The following is a 19,541-nucleotide window of genomic DNA, read 5'->3' as shown; positions in this document are numbered from 1 at the left end:
AAGTTGTAGGCCCAGATTCAAGATCAAGGCAAACAGACTGCACCTGTTCCCAGGAAGAGTCATCTGCAGCAGCCGCCTTGGCAGGAGATCCAGATTCTCATAGTTCCAAGTGCAGCCTTTCTTCACTGTAGAGAATGGGAGACAGCTGCCAGGTAGAAGTGAGGATAAAAAGGAACGTGACCAGGTGTCTCATTGGCTTTTGGCATTCAGAAAAGAATAACAAAAGAGCCAGGTGGGGATACACACCTGTGATCCAGCACTTTGGTGGCTGAAAAAGGAAGACAGCAAGTTTGAAGCTAGCCTGGCCACACTGTGAGACCCTACTACCTCAAAGAACCAAAGGGCTGCCCTGGGGTTCAGTTCAGTTGGCAGAGAGTTTGCTTGCCTAACAGGTCATTGGTTCAGTTATCCATGGGATAAAACCGTGTGAAGTACTGAACACATTCAGGATGTGGCTGTTGCAGGAATGAGAAGGTTAAAAGTCAAGAGAAGAAAAGTTCATTGTTATCCTTGGCTATAGAGTGAGTTGGAGGCTAGCCTGAGCTATATGAGACCTTGTTTCATCAGCAACACCACCACCCAAGGGCTGAGTATGTTTTCTCAGAATATAGCAGTTAGCATGTGCAAAGCTATAAGTACAAATTGAATCCCCAGTAATGAAAAACAAAAACAAAAAATAAGGGTCTTTTCTTGACTCCTGGGCAGATGCCTCCAGCTCTATCAATTCCCACCTTAAAGTTATTCACAGTTGAATTTGATTTTTCAGTAGTGCTTCAATCCTGCTAAGCTAGCTTGAAACCAAAATACCAAAACTGCTTAAAGGAAGACAGTCAAGCAGTTTCTATGTCATTGTCAGAGTGAGGATATCACATGGCTGCCAATTTCAGAAGTTTGTTGAGAGCTGGAGAACCAAATGGCTCCATCCCAACCTGCTCTTCTGTGGCCAGCATGGAGAGGAGCCAAGGTCAGGCAGGATTCACCACCCTGCAATGATCCTACTCTTGAGACTTTCTCTAGCTGCCCTACCCGCCCCTCCCCATTTCCACCCCCAGCAGGGTAGCTGCAGCCAACAACTTTAGTAGGATTTTAAAAAATTCTTCTTTAGATAGAGTCTCATAGAACCCTTGAAGGTGGGCAGTGGTAGTGCACTACTTTAGTCCCAGCACTAGGGAGGCAGAGGTAGGCGAATCTCTGTGAGTTCAAGACCAGCCTGGTCTACAGAGCTAGTTCCAGGACAGGCTCCAAAGCTATACAGAGAAACCCTGTCTTGAAAAAGAGAGAGAGAACACTTGAACTATAAATCTTCTAGTATTTGATCATACCAGGGAGGTAGGATTTTAGTTTGTTTGGTTTTTGGTTTGATTTTGTTTTGGTTTTTTGAGACAGGGTTTCTCTGTAGCTTTGGAGGCTGTCCTAGAGCTCACTCTATACACCAGGTTGGCCTTGAACACACAGAGATCTGCCTGCCTCTGCCTCCCAGTGCTGGGATTAGAGGTGCCCAGCTGGATTTCAGTGTTTTTAAAAATAACATGTACTTACTCATTCATTTAGTGTGTGTGTGTGTGCGTGTGTATCAAAGGATAATTTGTAGGAATCTGTTCTCACTTTTTACCATGTGGTCCTTGGGGATTGAATTTAGTCAGGTTTGGCAGCAAGCTCTTTACCTGCTGGACCCTCTCACCAGCCCCTGGAGCAGGACTTTAAGACACCCTGAATGAGTAGGAGGCTGCAGAAAGCTCCACCGTTGTCCTCGGAGAACAAACATTTGCTCAGAAGGTTTTTTCCTGAGGAAGTCAAGCTGGCATACTCCAGAATGGGGGACCTGTGATTCTAGTTAGACAGGCCCATCAGGAAGGCTTGAATCTCAGAGTGAGCACTCTCCTTAGTGGAGCTGATTTAGGGAGGCTCCCCAAGTATATCTATACCTGCAGCCAGCAAGGATGAGGTTGACACTCATCTTCCAGGGGTCCCCCTCACCAGTTCCTTTAAGATCAGCAACAATTCAATTGCCTGTTTCCTTATGCCTTTGAGGCTGTAGACATAGATGTGCCTAGATCTTGTGCAAGATTCACAGCTGGGTCTCTGTCCTCACCCCCCCCCCCCCAAACAGGCTTTAGGGGAAGAAAGGAAAGCTACAGAAGCTAAACATGTCACCTCAAACAGAAACAAAGGGTAGATCCAAAACAGAAAGAATAAGTTTTTCATCCTGTTTTCCCTCCCAAATCTTGTTTCTCTTCTTATCTCCTAATGTCCCTCTTTCTCACAGCAGCTGTTCTCACAGCTGCCCCTCTGAATGTTTTAAGTTGGTTCTTCCTTGTCTCACATGGCCATTGTCACCTAGTCTTGCTGTGTAATAGTTTGGTTGTCCTGGAACTTGCTGGGATTAAAGGTGTGCACCACCACCAGCTGGCTCTGTCTATCAATTTAACAAAAATGATGTGTGATGGTCTGGGAACTGAACCAGGGCCTCACTAGAGTGTATGCTGAGTAGGTGTCACTCTTAATACTAAGCCCTAGTATCTTTTAAAGTTAATTGATTGATGGATCAATTTTCAGGGGACAGAATGGGACATGGTTTTACTGTATAGCCCTGGCTGGCCTGTTACTTACAATGTAGACCATGCTGGCCTCAAACTTAAAGACATCTGGTTGTCTCTGCCTCCTATGTGAGCAAAGATATTAGCCACCCCAAGCCTTAGCACCTTTTCTGCTGTTGCTGTTTATTTTCCTGGTTAACTTTCCCTTTCTTTAGAACGTGGCTTTCAATTAAATATCTCTCCACCCCACCCCCACCCCCACAGGTTTTCTCTGTGGCTTTGGAGGCTGCCCTGGAACTAGCTCTTGTAGACCAAGCTGGTCTTCAACTCACAGAGATCTGCCTGCCTCTGCCTCCCAGGGACAGCAAGAAACATGCTATTTTTTTTTTTTTTTTTTTAACACAGTGAAGTTCTGAGAGGGGAAGTGGAGACACAGCCTAGTCAGAGCTCTACATCACCCCCCATTCTTGAGGCCCGAGGGTGACTTCCCCTAGGGCCAGAACACAGGCACAGCTACAGTTGTAAAGCATTAGTTACGTGGGAATTAACTAGGGAATTTGGGGAGTTGAATCTAAAAAGGGGAAGCCTGTGTGGTATTGCTGGCTTATGACCTTAGTACTTTGATGGGAGATGTCATTCTGTAAATATGTTTCTCATACTGGTTAATGAATAAAGCACTGTTGGCCAATAGGAAAGCTAGATAGGTGGGACTAGGAGACGAGGAGGAAAGAGGAAGGAGTAAGGAGGAGTCAAGATGGAGAGTCTAGAGAGAGCAGGACGGCAGCCGCTCTCTGGTAAGACCACGTGGAAAAATGTAGAGTAACAGAACTAGGTTAATACTTAAGACAGAGCTAGCCAATAAGAAACTAGTACCTGGCCAACAGAACTATATCAATTATATCAAATACACAGTCTCGGTGTATTAATTAGGGCAGGCGCAGCGGCAGGACAAGACCAGAGGTGGGCGGAAAAACCATACTCCTTACAGTACTCAGAGTTAGGAGAATCAGGAATTCAAGGCCATTAACACTCCACATCCTACGTCCATGTAGCTAGTTAAAGGCTGGCTCTAAGAAAGGAAAGGAGAAAGAGGGAAGGGAGGAAAAGGGAGAGGAGGAGAGGGAGGAAGAGAGAAGCCAATCCCATGATGGTTCATGCTCCCATTAGGCAGGAAGATTGCTATCTGAGACTAGCCTAATTCAGGTTAGCCTGGGCGGCAAATAGGACTCTGTCAGAAAACAAACAAACAAACAAAAATAAAGAACTTAAAAAGGAACTTCTAACTTAAGCTTTGCAGTCTTCTTTCACTGGTAGTTAAAGCACCTGGCACCAGGGTTCCAGCCAGGCCTGGTTGTTCATGCTCATAACCCTAGCAACTTTGGAGACCAAGGCAGGAGGTGGCAGCATAAGGAGACCCTGCCTAGACAAATAAATAATCATTTGGAAGATTGAGATTAAAGTATAGGAATTTCCTTTCTAGCCTGTCCTGGGCTCTACTGGTTATCTGGGAAAGTCCACGTGGAGATGCCTGGACCTCACTTTTGTAGATTCTTTTGGGGACACTGACAAGGTCACAGTTTCCTGTTGGGAATTCCTGATTGTGGATACATCTTTCCTTTCAGGTTGACTGCAGTCTTCTGTAGGGCAGAGGTTATTTTATCATAATTTTTGAAAATCCCAAGAATCCTGAGCATACCGGTGTTTCATGGAAAATTGGAGAAAAATAAAGGAACATACACAGTGTAAGAATTCAGGCATTATGCTGACCTGCCCCTGTCACCTGTCAGAATGCACTCAGACGGTACCCTGGTCAGCCCAGGGTTCCAGAACTATTCTGGACGAAGGTGCAAAGGACCTCTTTAAAAGAAATACCCCTGCCCACTTAGAGGATCTCTTTCCCGCTGTTCCCCTGGGGCATAGAGAACTTTTCCTATCTCCCTCTTCTCTTCTGTCCTCTCTCTGTCTCTGTGTCTCATTACTTCTTTTTTTCTTTCCAACCCCCCATTTTAATAAAAGCTCTGTTTGTCTGTCTAGCTTGTTTGTCCCCTGCCTCGGTCACCCTCACCTGTTGTGGAGTCTGACAAGGTCCCCTGTGCATTGTTAAAACATCGCTGCTGCAACTTGGCACACATTGTCATAACACACAGTAACACCATTTCCAGTCTGGGTGAATTCTTTTTTATACATTGAAGGGTATTTTATTTTTTTAAGTATGGACATGTCTGTACCTCTGTGCTTGCCTGGTCCCCACATAGGTCAGAGGCAGTGGATCACCAGATCTTCTGGAGCTGGAGTTACAAGTGCTTGTGAAAGTGACATGGGCTGAACTCAGGTCCTCTGCAAGCCCCAGCTTGCAGCTCTTAACCAGAGAGCCAACAGGGTTTCTCTGTGGAGCCCCAGCTGCTTTGGAACTCACTCTGTAGACCAGGCTGGCCTCGAATTTGCAGAGATCTGCCTGCCTCTGCCTCCTCCGGAGTGCTGTAATTAAAGGCGTGCATCACCATCACCGGGCCTGAGTCATTTTCTAATTAAAACAACTGCCTATACTATAGGTGGGACTTAGTGGCAAAGTGGTTTGTCTATCATGTTCAAGGTTCTGGGTTCCATCCCTAGCACTGCTGAATAATGACGATGATAACATGAGATGTACTCCTCATGACAGTTTGTTCACCCTGGTGAATTTATCGTATTTTTGACAGGAGAAACCATCAGTTTGGCCAAGAACAAACTATGTTACAGGGCCCAAAGGTGAGTAATTGGCCGTAATGACTAGGAAATAATTTTGAAATTACACTGAATAGGCTTTCTGATACCTCCTGCATACAACTGGGGCCTGATGCTGTGGGGGAACCTTCAGGGCAGGAGGGGTGGGAGCAAGGGGAGGAGGGATGATTGTTCCCTTCTTCCTTCCTTGCAATTGGTGCCATCCCCACTCTCCTCTTCTCCGCAAACTGGATGAAGGCAGTTTAAAGGAACTGCTGAGGCATGGACAAAGTGCATGGAAAGTGGCATTCACAGCCTATTAACCTTGGATTCTGGAAATCCTGCCACTCCCGCCATTCTCCTCAGCAGCTGCCTTTAAAATTGCAGATTTTTAGAAGTTTGCCTCTCAGGCTAGATAGGATGCATGCTCTCCGATAAGGGTGAACGGGAATTGAAAGAATTTCCTGGCAGTCCTGGAAAGGTAACTGAGTTGGAGAAAGATTCCCTTAGGGATTGAAGATGATAGTAGTCACTGGTATCTGGAATTTATCTCAAGTCTTTCTCCTGAGTGTTCAGAGAAACAGACACCAATGATAAGAGCAGACACTGTCCAGTGAACATTCACGAATTCAGGAACTCAGCATCAGAGCCTGAGTTCTGCCCTTTATTTTTATTTCTGTTGCTGTGATTACATACCCTGGCCAAAGGCAACCTAAGAGGAAAGGGTTTGAATTCTCAGGTCACACTCCATTGCTGAGAGAAGTCAGGGCAGGAACTCTAAGCAGAACCTGGAGGCAAACACTGAAGGAAGCAGAGACCATTTAGGAGTGAGTGCTGCTTACTGGCTTGCTCCTCCGTGGTTTGCATAACCGGCTTTCTTACACACCTACCTGCCCAGGAGTAGCATGATCCCCAGAGGGATGGGCCCTCTCACATTTATCATTAATCAAGAAAGTGCCCTATGGATTTGTCTAGAGGCCACTCTGGTAGTAACATTTCCTCAATTGAGGGCTCTTCTTTCCAAATGACGCTAGCTTGTGATAAGTTGACAAAAACTAACCAACACACATATACACAAAAGTACTACAACAAGAAGACTACAAAAATAAAATTTAAGGAATCAGAGGAGGCACTGACAGAATGTAGCAAAGCAGTATTTCTATTCACCTGTTAGACCTAGCAATAGTCTTATGAGAATAGCCATTGCCTCACGGGTCAGTTCATATGTATTTTTCTCTTGTTTAGTACCCAAACTAAGTGCATATGCTCCACTACTGCCCCATCGCCCACTTTTCATGAACTAGGTCATGATAACCCTTTAGAAGGTAATGTGTATGAAGGGAGATTGGGTAATTAGAAATTTGAACGTGAGGAGACCATCACAAAAATTTATATTAAAGTCATTTTATTTGTAATCCCTGTATTCAGAAGACTAAGGCAGGAGAACTGCTGTGAGTTCAAGGCTAGCCTGAGCTACATAGGGAAGCTGTCTCCAAATAAAACAGAGGCTGGGCATGTAGCTTAGTCGGTAGAGTACCTGCCTACCATGCATGTTCTGGCTTTGATTTCCAGCACCATGTGAATCAAGTGTGAAGGCCCATATCTACTAATCCCACAATCTGGGGGCATGAGAGGGGTAGATAAAATGTTTTAGGCAAAGAGAGAAATTTTATTTAGGCAAAGGAAGACAATATTTACCCATTCATTTTTTGGTGGAAATGCCTCTTTTTTTTTAGGAGAACATACATTTAAAACAAAACAACAAGTGGTGTACATCCTTTTAAATCCTAGCATTCTGGAGGCAGAGGCAGGCAGATCTCTGTGAGCTTGAGGCCAGCCTGGTCTACAGAGTGAGTTCCAAGACAGCCAAAGCTACACAGTGAAACCCTGTCTCCAAAAACCAACCAACCAACCAATCAACCAACCAACCAACACAACGAAAAAGACCAAACTAAATCAAACAGCAGCCACCACTAGTTTTGAAATGGCCGCTTGAAGGCACCTTTTTCCTTTTTCCTTTTAGACAATGTCTCATTACATATCTCTGTCAGGAACCAGGTGGGACTCCACCATACTTGGCAGGATGGTGCTAATTACTGGAAGAGATGGGCAACCTAAGATAGAAACCTGAGAGAAGAAGGTATTCCTTAGGGGGCTATCCTTGTCCCAGGTGTAGTAACTGAGCCCACCCTTGTGTTGAACATTATCCATGTGCTAAGAAACTTAAACATCTTTGAATCAAGTAGGCAATGGTGAAGAGGTCAAGGATGGAAGTGTGGTCTAAAGAGGATGCTACAACTGACAACCTCCTTCTTCAACTTGCAAGGTCACCTCACAGGGTAAGTAAATGAGAAAAACAGATTTTCATGGCAACTCAAGATTGAACCCTTTAGGCTACTTGCCTGTTTCTTTTTAATAAATGAAAGCTACACATTTGCAAAGCCACTGCCTTAGTTTCAAAGGTTGCCACCAACAAAGTGCCACTGACTGTAGCTGGATGCTTCAGAAAGGGTGGGGTTCTGAGGCGCATCTCCCTGGACTGCAGGTGCCATTTTCTCCCCTTTCCCTCACTTGGTCTTTCTTCTGTGCACATCTGTGCATTACTCTCTTAGAAGTTACACAGCAAGGCCCATCTCTGGAGATCTAGTTCCTTCAGGTCAAGAGGATGAAATCTCTGGCCTGGGTGGAGACCATCCCAGCTCAGCTTGGGCTTGTCAGTGACCTAGGTAAGGAGCTCCCCTAGGAAAGAAGACTCACCCAAAACCATGCTAAAGAGAAAGGTGGAATAATTTCCCTAATAAGATAATATAAAGTTACTTTCCATAATCCACACCTCTGGTGAAGTCCCTGCAACCGTAAGGTACAACTTTTCCAACTTTCTCTCTCTCTCTCTCTCTCTCTCTTTTTTTTTTTTTTTGGTCTTGTCTGTCTGTCTTTCCAATACTGTGAGATATGCTTTTTTTTTTTTTTTTTTCCGAGACAGGGTTTCTCTGTGGCTTTGGAGACTGTCCTGGAACTAGCTCTTGTAGACCAGGCTAGTCTCCAACTCAGAAAGATCTGCCTGCCTCTGCCTCCCGAGTGCTGGGATCAAAGGTGTGCCACCACCACCTGGCTAAGACTATGCTTTTTCTGGTAGTCTGAACTTCCTTTTTTGGGGGTTTTCGAGACAGGGTTTCTCTGTATTGCTTTGGAAGCTGTCTCAGAACCACCGCCGGCACTCTGAACTTTCTTACTTTTTCTCTAAGTGCTGTCATGCCACCTCCCACTATGTACATGCTGACTTCCATGATGACTTAATTCAAATAGGAGGCTTCTTTCTTTTCTGGGCAGCTCAGATGTACAGCTTGCCTGCCTCAAGGTTCTTCTAAACACCAATACAAGTATCCACTATGTTTCAATTGAATCCAGTTTTTGGGGAGAGGGAGTTTGAGACAGGGTTTCTCTATGTAGCTTTGAGCCTGTCCTGGCATTTGCTCTGTAGACCAGGCTGCTTTCAACTCACAGAGATCCTCCTGCCTTTGCCTCCCAAGTGCTAGGATTAAAGGCATGTGCTACTGATGCCTGCCTGAATCCATTCTTAAATTCTTTCATTAATGAGACTAAGAACCCCAAGAAGGGACCCTCCTGTATTAACAGGACAGTTGTACTAGAGTAGGGCCTGCTCTGGTGACTTCATCATCATCATTATTATTTGGGATTTTTTTTTTTTTTTTTTTTTTTTTTTTTTTTTGAGACAGTGCCTTGCTACATAGCTCTGGCAGTCCTGTAACAATTCTCTCTCTTTCTCTTCCCCCCTCTCCCTCTCTCTTTTCAAGACAGGGTTTCTCCATGTCTCCATATAACAGCTCTGGCTGTCCTGGAACTCACTTTGTAGACCAGGCTGGCCTTGAACTTACAGAGATCTGTCTGTCTGCCTGCCTCTGTCTCCCGAGTGCTGGGATTAAAGGGTATAAAAACGTAGTCTGTTGGCTATAGCTGTATTTCAGTGGTGGAGAGCTTGCCTTGTATACATAACACCATAAATCCAAAATTCAACCTCCACTAAAACACACACACACACACACACACACACAAACACACACACAGAGCGGGCCTACAAAGGCAGAAGACAAGCACCATTTGTGAGAACAATATTAGATCTTTTATATATTTACTATTTGAAAATGTCTTACCTTAGAGGTGATGTTTAGTAAGTAGCATGTACAAGGACCTTGGTTCCATCTCCTGTCTTCTTAACCTCTGAGGGAATTTCATTAAGAGATGCTCTGGCTGTGGTTGGGCATGGTGGTACTCTCCTTTAATGTTAATTTTCTGGTGGTGGGAGAGAGACAGAGAGAGAGAGAGGAGGGAGGGAGAGAGAGAGAGAGAGAGAGAGAGAGAGAGAGAGAGAGAGAGAGAGAGAAGCTCTAGCTAGAAAGCAAAATGGAGAGCTCTTAAGAGCCATTTGTCAGTTTCACTTCCTCAATAATGGCAAGTCCCTGGTGGTAGGTACTTATTTGAAAGATCACCCCAGGTGCAGAGAGTACTTGGGAACAAAATGGCAATTGGCATATTGCCACATGTCCATTCATTCATTTATTTGTATTAAACTTTTTCCACATTTTTTAAAAGATTCATTTTATGTGTGTAGTATGTCTGGATGGATGTTTCTGAATTGTGAACCTGATGCCTGTGGAGGTCGGAAGAGAGAGAGAGAGAGAGAGAGAGAGAGAGAGAGAGAGAGCTCCCTACCCCCTGGAACTGGAGTTATGAATGGCTCTGTGCTACCATGTGGGTACTGGGAACTGAATCCATGCCGTGGGGGAAGAGTATCTAGTGCTCTTAACTGCTGAGCCAGTGTTGCAGAGGCCTCCCATCCCCCATTAAAAAAAAAAAAAGATTCTTGTGGGTGGTGTGTCTGTGGTGTGTATGGATACCTGTGACACATGTGTATAGGTTTCAGTGGATAACTCTGTGTAGTTGGTTCTCCCCTCCCACCTTTCTATGGGCTCTGGGGACTGAACTCAAATTGTGAGGCTTGTGAAGCAGGAGCCTTTACTCATGGAGCCATCTTCCTGGCTGTTTTGTTTTTCTGAGACAAGGTCTCATGGGGCACAGACTGGCCTTGTACTTGCTATGCAGGGGAGGGTGACCTTGACTTCAGGTTCTCTTGCCTCCAAAGGCAGAATGCTGGGATTGGAAGCCTTGCCACCAAGTCCAGCGGGCCTCACACAAGTGGTCACCTGCTCTGACAGTCTTTTCTGTGGGTGCGGGGCAGGGTCTTTCTATGCAGGCCTGGCACTCACCATTTAAGACTGGCCTCAGACTCACAAAGATCTTCCTATCTGTCTCTCAAGCCATGTGCCACTACACCTGGCTCTCCCCTGTTTTTAATTTTTCCAGTTTTTGACACAGAGTTTCTCTGTGACTGTCCTGGAACTCACTGTGTAGACTAGGCTGGCCTTGAACTCCTAGAGATCTGCCTGCCTCTGCAGGGATTAAAGGCATTTTACATTATTCCCAACTTGGACCTCTATTGTTTTTTTTTTTTTTTGAGATGGGATTTCACAGAGATCTAGTCACCTTGCTACTGCCTCCAAAGTACAAGGATTAAAAATGTGTACACTACTGCAAGTAATAGGGCCCATTTTGCAACCTGTGAAGACAGGGAATGTCACCTGGCCAACCTCAGTTGAGAGCCCAGAGGTCCCTTCTGCTTTCGCACACCTCCCCTACTTCCGCATTCTCCTCCACAGCCATTATCAGGGAAGAACCAGCGGCCTTGCACAAGGTCTGCAAGCACTAGACCCCCAAGCCACACCTCCAGGCCATTCTTCTGTATTACTCAACATTCCTTGCACAAGGCTTTGAAAAATTCCTATCTGAAAAATAAGCCTTTGAGGACAGGGTCTGCTTTAATATTCCTAGGAAATATCCAACATTTTTATTTTCAAGGAATAGTTGACAGTGGAAACACGAGAAGTTGGAAATTGACCATGTATGAAGTTTAGACACAGTGTAACTGCCAAGGTTGGAAATCTTCCTTATATGCCATGTGTCTGTCTGCATATAGAAGCAGAAAAGGGAGATGGCCTTGGAAGACAGAATATAAACTTTATAGATGCCGAAATTTCTGCAGGATACAGTTTTTGTCTTTGATGAGCAGGGTGTGGATTCATAGAAGCCATGGGATAAGGACATTGATCAATATTTTAGTGGATATCAAGTTTAAGGCTTAGACTGAGGGAATTGATAGATGGTTCAGTAGTAAAGACAGCTGGTTGTTCTTCGAGAGGGCTGAAGGTTGGATTCCCAGTACCCACACGGTGACTTATAACCCGAGTCTTTAACCCCAGAACCAAGGGATACAACAAACACCCTCTCCCATCCTGTTGGGTCATCAGGAGCACAGAAGTTGCACAGACATACATTCCAGCAAACACATAATACATACAATAAAAATAAGTAAATCTAAAAGCAAGGAAAGCAAACAAGCAAACAAGAGCAGCCTTATAATGAAAGAGTAGTCCTGAATGAGCTGTCTCAGTCTGGAGTTCAATGACCCCAAGACTGATTGGTGAAAGATTTCTGATACTGAAGAATTACTTCTATGATGGACAGGGACTGCAAGTGCATTTTACCTAGCCAGAATATTTTCTTTCCACCTCTCCCCTCTCCTTTAGGCAGCATTTTGTGTAGTTCAGGCTGGCCTCAAGATCACTGTATAGCCAAGGATGACCTTGAAGTCCTCATCTTCTTGCCTCTACCTTCTTAGTGACAGGGTTATGGATAGGCCTGTGTCACTGCACCCTGCTTTCCATCTCTTTGAATAACTCCTTCTGTTCAGCCCACACCTAGATGGGAAATAAGTTTCTTTGGGGCTATTTTCCCTGGCTGCTAGGAGAGAGTGGTATTGAGGTGAGCAGAATTTAAGGACAGAAAGTGGTAGTTGGTAGTGTCCCTTTTCTGCATAGTAGAACACCCCATTTCCATGAACCATTTTCACTTGCAATGGAAGGTGAGCTGATTGATAGAGCTTCTTTGCCCTCTTCCCCTGGCTACAGAGAACTGTGATTTCAACTAAAGGGATTTATAGACAACAAGTAGATTTTAAAACATCAGTTGATTGTACCTGCTTTGTGCTGTGGCATTTTACTGAGGCTTGACAAATAAGACTATAAATTCAGGGGCAGAAGGCACTGGCTGACAAAAAGAACTGTCGCATCATCTTGACATCACTGACTCCATCTTTAAGATGGCTGTTTACTTCTGGGTTTACCTCCTGGTGTGTTTTAAAATACTCTTGCAAAGCTCAGTCTGCTCTGCTTGAAATAGCTGCTCTACCCTTTTTCAATAGAAGCTCCCACCTTCTGAGTATACTGTCTCATAGTTATTTATAAACCGGATGTCAGTCAAAGATCCCTCCTCCTCATTCTCTTCCTCCACATGTGAAGACAGACCTACATAAAATTAGAAACTTTGCATAAGGTACTCGTCACTTAGGTAAAAACTATTTGTCAGTCAGCAATCCTTTAAGTGAATGAAAAAAGAAATAAAAAGAAAAGGAAAGGAAAGGATGTGACTGCTCCTAGGTATGGTGAAGGAGAAAGTTCACTGTGGATAAAAGGGAGAGCACAGTCAGAGGCAGAGACATCAGGGAGAGTCCAGAGTGGTCAGGACCCTGAGCCATGTGAGGGGAGGGGTAGGAGAGGGGGATAGAGAGAGAACAAAGGCACAGCAGCCAAGAGGAAAAAAGCACAAAATTGGAGAAAGGGTGGACCAAGATGTCTGGATTATATATGTATATGACATGTGGACTACATATTATAGGGAAAAGCCTCCTGGGGGAGGACAGCCCAGCCACTGGCTGCAGTTTAGGGCAGATGTCAGAGTTTGTTGCCATCCATACTCTATAAAAGGAACTGAGGCATGCTGGGAGGACCTCGGGCCAGGTCTACTTTGATATGTTAAGTAGACTACTCTGAAATTTGTTCCAGGGTTGGAGAGACAAAACATTAAGATACATAAATTCTTTAACTAAAGGACAATTCCAGATTATTTTGGGGGGAAAACCAGCTCCTTTTTAAGGAAAAAATTTCTTTGGGACTTTTTTCTTTTTTTTTTTGAGATAGTCTCACATATCCTGACACTTGATATGAAGTCCAGGATAACCTTGAACTTCTGATCCTCCTGCTATCAACTCCTGAGTACTCAGATTAGAGCCATGCCCTAAGACACCTCTCATTTTTTCCCTTTGAGATTTTAAATAGCTGTGAACAGTTTATATTATTATTCTTTCTTCCTCTTCCTTCCTTCCTCCCTCTCTCTCTCTCTTTCTTTCTTCTCACTTTTTTAAAGACAAGGTTTCTATCCTGGCTGTCCTGGGATCAAAGGCAGGTGGATCTCTGAGGTTGAGGGTAGCCTTATCTACAGATGAAGTTTTGAGATTAAGGTTTCAGCCCAGGATCCCCTTTTACTTGTGTGAAATGGTAGAGGGTGACGTTGAACTCCTGATTTTCTTGCCTTCATCCTTCCTGTGTCATACTTCCTGAGACTGGGTCTTTTTCTTGAACCTAGAGCTTGTGGTTCTTTGGCTATACTGGTTGGCCAGCAAGCCTATCTTGTCTCTGGTCCTCACTTCCAACACTGGGGTTAGAGACACCCAGCCATTCCTGTTTTTATATGTGGGTGAGCATGGAAACCCCAAGTTAGGTACTTAAGCTTGCATAGCAAGCACAGCAAGTTCCCTTACCCCACTAAGCCATCTCCCCAGGTCCCAGATTTTTTTTTTTTTTTTTTTTTTTTTTTAGCTCTGGAGCCTGACCTGGAACTAGTTCTTGTAGACCAGGCTGGTCTGCCTCTTAAGTGCTGGGATTACAGACAAGTACCACTATTGCCTGGTAGATGTTTTTCTTTTCTTTCCTTCCCATCCATTATTTATTTATTTTTAAAGCTATCCAGGAACTTACTATGTAGACTTGGCTGACTTTGAACTCACAGAAATCTACTTGTATCTCCTGGCTAAGTGTTGGAAATAAAGACATTTATTACCATTGCAGGTTCTAAGAACCGTTATTCCCACCCCCCACCCCCCCAGCTACACCTATTAACATTTTATGCAATGTTTGGAGAATACAGGGTGTTGATCTACACAAGGCACTTGGAACATGATGCCCTGGGTTTCAGCCTTCTTCATGGATCCTATCAGTTACATGACAGTTATCTAGCCAGGCAGTAGTGGCACAGGCCTTTAATCCCAGCATTAGGAAGGCAGAGGCAGGCGAATCTCTGAGTTTGAGGTCAGCCTGGTCTACGGAGAGAGTTCCAGGACAGATTCTAAAGCTACACAGAGAAACCCTGTCTTGAACTGCTCCCCTTCCAAATCATATCTAGCCAGGGGTGGGGATGAGGGGTTGGGGGTTGGGTGGCTCATGACTTTGACACCAGCACTCAAGGAGGCAGAGGCAGGTGGATCTTTGTGAGTTCAAGACCAGCCTGATCTACAAAACAAGTTCCAGAGCAGCTAGGGCTACACAGAGAAACCCTTTCTCAAAAATCCAAAACAAAACACCATACTAAAATTTTCATTTTTATATTGAAGCAGTAATGATAATGGTTATCTTGATCCAGGTTGTGTTAGGTAAGGTTATTATGACAGGTGTGTGATTGATTTTTTTTTTTTTTTTTTTCCAAGATAGGGTTTCTCTGTGTATTCCTGGCTGTCTTGGAACTCACTCTGTAGACCAGACTGGGTTTGAATTCACAGAGATCTGTTTGTCTCTGCCTCCTGAGTGCTGCAATGAAAGGTGTTCACCACTAAATCCTTTGTTGTCAGTGTGTTTAAATAGTACACAAAGTTATTCAAATGAAAAGTATCATTAGATCATTAGGTCAGCTGTGGTAGCACATGCCTTTAATTCCAACACAAAGGCAGGCAGAACTCTTGTGAATTGAAGGCCAGCCTGGTCTACAAAGCACATTTCAGGCCAGCCAACTACACAGTGAGACCTTATCTCTAAAAAGATGAGAGGAAAAAAGGGAAGATTTTTTAGTTGGTATGACCTACAAATATAATAGGTGACTGATAACATATAAGAGTCTAGCAGCATGCTCTAACAATCCTTACCTAGCAGTTTAAATTTAAGCCTGCTCATGGCCAGCAAACACAACACAAAGGTCAAAGTAGAGTAGAGCATGTGAGATCCAGCAATGTCTCTGCTGATAACTGAACAGAATGCTTGCATTTTATAGAGGATACACCTGACATCCAGATGGTCAAGTGAGTCGGGTATGGTGGTGCTACCTTCTATCACAGCACTTGGGAGGTGGAGGCAGGTGGATTTCTGTGAGTTCTACAGGGAGAATGCCAGGTCATACATAGTTTGAGACCTCATCAAAAAAAAAAAAAAAAAAAAAAAAAAAAACCATCTAATTTGTGTTCATTGATTCAATGATTTGCCTAACAGTTGCCTCAATGTGAGACAATCATGGCCCCTTGAAAATTTTGATATAATAAAAAGATACAGAAGTAACACAATCAGGAAATATAATAGAAAACTGAAATGTAAGCCTCACTCACTCACTCACTCACTCACTCAAGGAGCCTTTGAGATAGTTCAGGGAATAAAAGTGCTTGCTGTCAAATTTGGATTGCCTGAGTTCAATCCCCTCCTCAGAACACAAGGTCGTCCTCTAACTCGTTCACATGCATACATAGAATAAATAATAAATTAAATGTCAAAAAAGAATTAAGAATTTGATACCAGTCTGGGTTACACACACACACACACACACACACACACACCCTTTCTCAAAAAAGGGGAGTGGGTGTGGCAGTGGGGAGATGGCTGGACAGTTGAGAGTGCTCTTCAAAACACCAGACCTCATTTCCAGAACGACCTCTAATTAAACTCCAATTCTAGCCCTCTGGCCCCTGTGGGAATCCATACTCATGTGCATATCTCCCCCCCCAATTAACTTAAAAATTAGTTTTTTTTTTAAAAGTAGCTAAAATATCAACGAACATTCAGGAATGAGTAGGTTAAGCAGCCAGACTTAACAGAACACTGTGTGATAGATACTAAAATGGATTTGGTTAATACAAAAGTAAAATAAAATAGTTCTGTTGCAAAGGTAGAATTGGAGATGGTAACAGCAGTTTGTCAATAGTTTAAATGTTGGCCATTAGAGTTTGGTTAAAATACTAAAAAAAAAAAAAAAAAAAAAAAAAAAAAAAAAAAAGACACCTCAATTCTCACAAGTTCCTGAGGCTCTGAAAAGAGTATAATAAATTATGTCTCAGCTTGGCACATTTGATCCCATCACAAACTAATTTCTGAATTCAAGGCTAGCCTGGTACATATGAATGAGTTCTAGGCCAGACAAGGGAACTTCCAGCTTGCCTGGGAGAGAGAGAGGGTATGCTGTGAGAGAGGTAAGAGAGGTCAGAGAGAGACAGAGGTCAGAGAGGCAAGAGAGGTCAGAGAGAGAGAGGGGCAAGTGTGTGTGTGTGTTGAGAGAGAGACACACACACACAGAGAGGTCAGAGAGAGAGGCAAGATGTGTGTGTGTGTGAGAGAGGCAAGAAAGGTCTGAGAGTCAGAGAGAGAGAGAGAGAGAGAGAGAGAGAGAGAGAGAGAGAGAGAGAGAGAGAGGGAGAGAGAGAGAGGGAGAGAGCACTGCCACTAATAGGACAGGGTCTCAGTATTCCAGGCTGGTCTTTAACTCCAGATTGTCCCTAGCCTCTAGAGAACTAGGATTACAGGCTTGCACTATCAGAAAGGACTCTGACCCTCATAGATGAGGACAGTGTCAGCACGTAGTCCTAAGGAACCCAGTACTTAGAGAAGCTCCCAGACTCCCAGAATAGTGCTCTGAGGAGTTAAAAACCATCACAAGGAAAAGCAAATTCGACTGGCTAAACATGAAGAAGCAAAGGTGATATTTGGCCCTGGAAAGGAAGTCAGTCATCAGGAGACAGTTACTTCCACAGCAGGAGGGAAGACTTTCAACCACAAAGGACAATCCATTTTCCTTTTCAAGAAAAACAACACTAGGATTACTTAAGCCCCATGGAAATGAGCAAATTCCTTCTCTACCACCCACTCAGGCCTCAACTCACACAAGAATGGTTTTTCACACGCCTATGACTTTTGAGTTTGGTAGTCTAGCAAGAGAGTTCACCGGCCCAGGACTGAGCAACCGAACAAGCAAAGAGAACCCACAAGAAACTCACTTTGTTCTTTAATAACTGCCTGAGGACTGACAGATATGACATTAAATTTACGAAAAGCCATTTAAAATAATAACGATGTGGAGAAGCAGACACCCCTGGTACACAGGTCATAATGGCTTTTAGAAACACCTTGTGGCAAGATGACCATAAAGTCACTTGGGTGGTCAAAACTGAACTGTAAAATAGAATGTATTGGATCATTCCCACCAAATGGAACAGTGGACAAGTTGTGCAATAATTAGGGCCCACAGGCAATTTATTTTTCTGATTGTAAAATGAACATAAATTTTAGGAAAACATTATTTTAAAAAGGGACAAACAGGTTTAAAAACTTTGTTTTTCTTTTAAAGTGTCTTATGTCAACTCATGAAAGATTCTATTAACCTGCTTGGTTCTAAAGTAGGTTTTCGTTATTTCATAATTCTCCCCACAAGGTTTGGTCAAAGTTAACTTGTAGACGAGGAAACTGAGCTCAGGGAAGGCATTGCTTACCTGTCTGCAGTGGTCAGTTGTGCTATTTGGATCCATAGCTGTTAACTTGTTCCTTAGAACTTTCTAGACACCGTGATTAGCTGCAGTGTTGTGAATACATTGTAAGGGTTGTGTGACTCGAGTGTTAATGCTTTTGAAGGAAGCAGACAGCAAGAATGAAAAGGTGTCTGCAGGTGGACAGGGGAGGCGCCAGCGTTTTCGTTGGACTGAGGCTAACCTGGCAGATTTGACAAACTGGACCTCTGAGACCCTAAGTAAGAAACCAGGAAATTACCGCAGACGCCCTGAGACTTGACAAAGTTTACTGCGAGTGCGAATGCCCCAGAGAGCGACAGCAGGGCCTGCGATCCATTGATCTGAGCGACTGACGAGCCTGGGCAGGGGCTGGGGCAGGTAAGGCTGTGGGGCACAGACCGTTGGTATTTCGGGCACTCGGTGTTCGAGACGCTTCCTTACGGTCTGCGTGTGTGTGGCTCGGGCTCCGTATTCCGCTGGGTTATTAATTTATTTTTTTTAACCTCCGCGTTTCAGTCTCACTGGCGGACAGCCCTAGTCCTGAGGGTAAAGACCCCCATAACCGTCTTCACAGACAGCCGGGGCTTCACCTCCGAGCCACCGGCGGGCGACGGCCTAGCGTCGCGCGGGGCGGAGGCTCGCGGGCCGGCGACCCCGGGGCCGCGCGCCTAAGCCCGGAGGTTGCCCTCCCCTCCGCCTCGCGCGTGGGGCCGCGGGCGGGCGGTCAAGCCGTGACCTCGGGCCACCCGGGCCGCGCGCCGCTCGCTCGGCACCCGGGCGCGAGGCGCTGCTGTCCTGAGGTGACACCGGCCGCCACGGCAGGAGCAGCAGGCGCCGCCGATCAGCGAGTTCGCACCGAGGATTCCTCTTGGTGCGTGGCCCAGTTCTGCTTAGGACCCGCTCCAACCCCTGGCTGACACCGCCCCCCGCGCCGCCACGCTCCGAGGCCTTCCTCCTTCCTCGGGGAAGCCTGGCGGCTTTCCCCTCGCGGGCCCGCGCGCGCCCGGCGCGCCCCCGCGCGCGATTCCTCGATTCCACAGGCGGTTCGCGCCCCGGGTGGGGGCGGGGCGGGGCGCGCGGGGCCTGGCCGGCCGCCTGCGGGGAGGGGACTGGGGGCGGGCCGGCGTGGGGAGTTCCTCGCTCGCGGACCACACGCTCCGCGGGCCAATCCCGAGCCGGCCTCTAGCAGTGTCGCACGCGGGACACGTCCAAGCGTTTGTTGGCAGGGCCGGCGAAGGGGGAGGGGGACAGGCTAGGGAAGGGAGTTGAGTGACAGGCGGTGCGGAGCACGCTGGGAATTGTAGTTCCCAGCTCCCGTGGCCATAGCCATTTTGTAGTCAAGGGACTACAACTTCCAGAAGATCAAGGGGACTATTCTAAGGTGCCCCGGGAATAGGCGGCTCTCCCCCGGGCCGGGCGTCCTGGGGCACTGGTACCCAGCTGCCCGGCTGCAGGTAGACGTGAGGGCAGTGGCGAGGGTTTGCATGTGGCGGCCGTGGGGGTGAGCGGACTGTGGGGAAGGGGGGTGGTGGGAAGGAGCTGAGGTGGAGCGACCGAGCGTGCCATGCATTGAGCCCAGG

The 19,541-nt window shown here is 45.6% G+C and overlaps 1 protein-coding gene across 2 annotated transcripts in view; it reads left to right on the top strand.

Annotated features, from left to right (window-relative positions):
* Positions 1-18,223: 18,223 nt before the first annotated feature.
* Jarid2 (jumonji and AT-rich interaction domain containing 2) overlaps positions 18,224-19,541 on the top strand; it is a 179,668-nt gene continuing 178,350 nt past the window's right edge. Inside the window, exon 1 of one of the 2 annotated variants that reach the window (XM_051194355.1) lies at positions 18,224-18,339. The gene's annotated coding sequence lies outside the window, so the exon portion shown is untranslated. Of the gene's footprint in view, positions 18,340-19,150; positions 19,416-19,541 lie in introns of those variants that run through there. The other variant, XM_051194354.1, reaches the window with a different exon arrangement.

The sequence above is a fragment of the Phodopus roborovskii genome, unplaced genomic scaffold, assembly GCF_943737965.1.
Source record: "Phodopus roborovskii unplaced genomic scaffold, PHOROB, whole genome shotgun sequence".
Classification (NCBI taxonomy): domain Eukaryota; kingdom Metazoa; phylum Chordata; class Mammalia; order Rodentia; family Cricetidae; genus Phodopus; species Phodopus roborovskii.
This window is presented reverse-complemented; position numbering and strand designations above follow the sequence as displayed.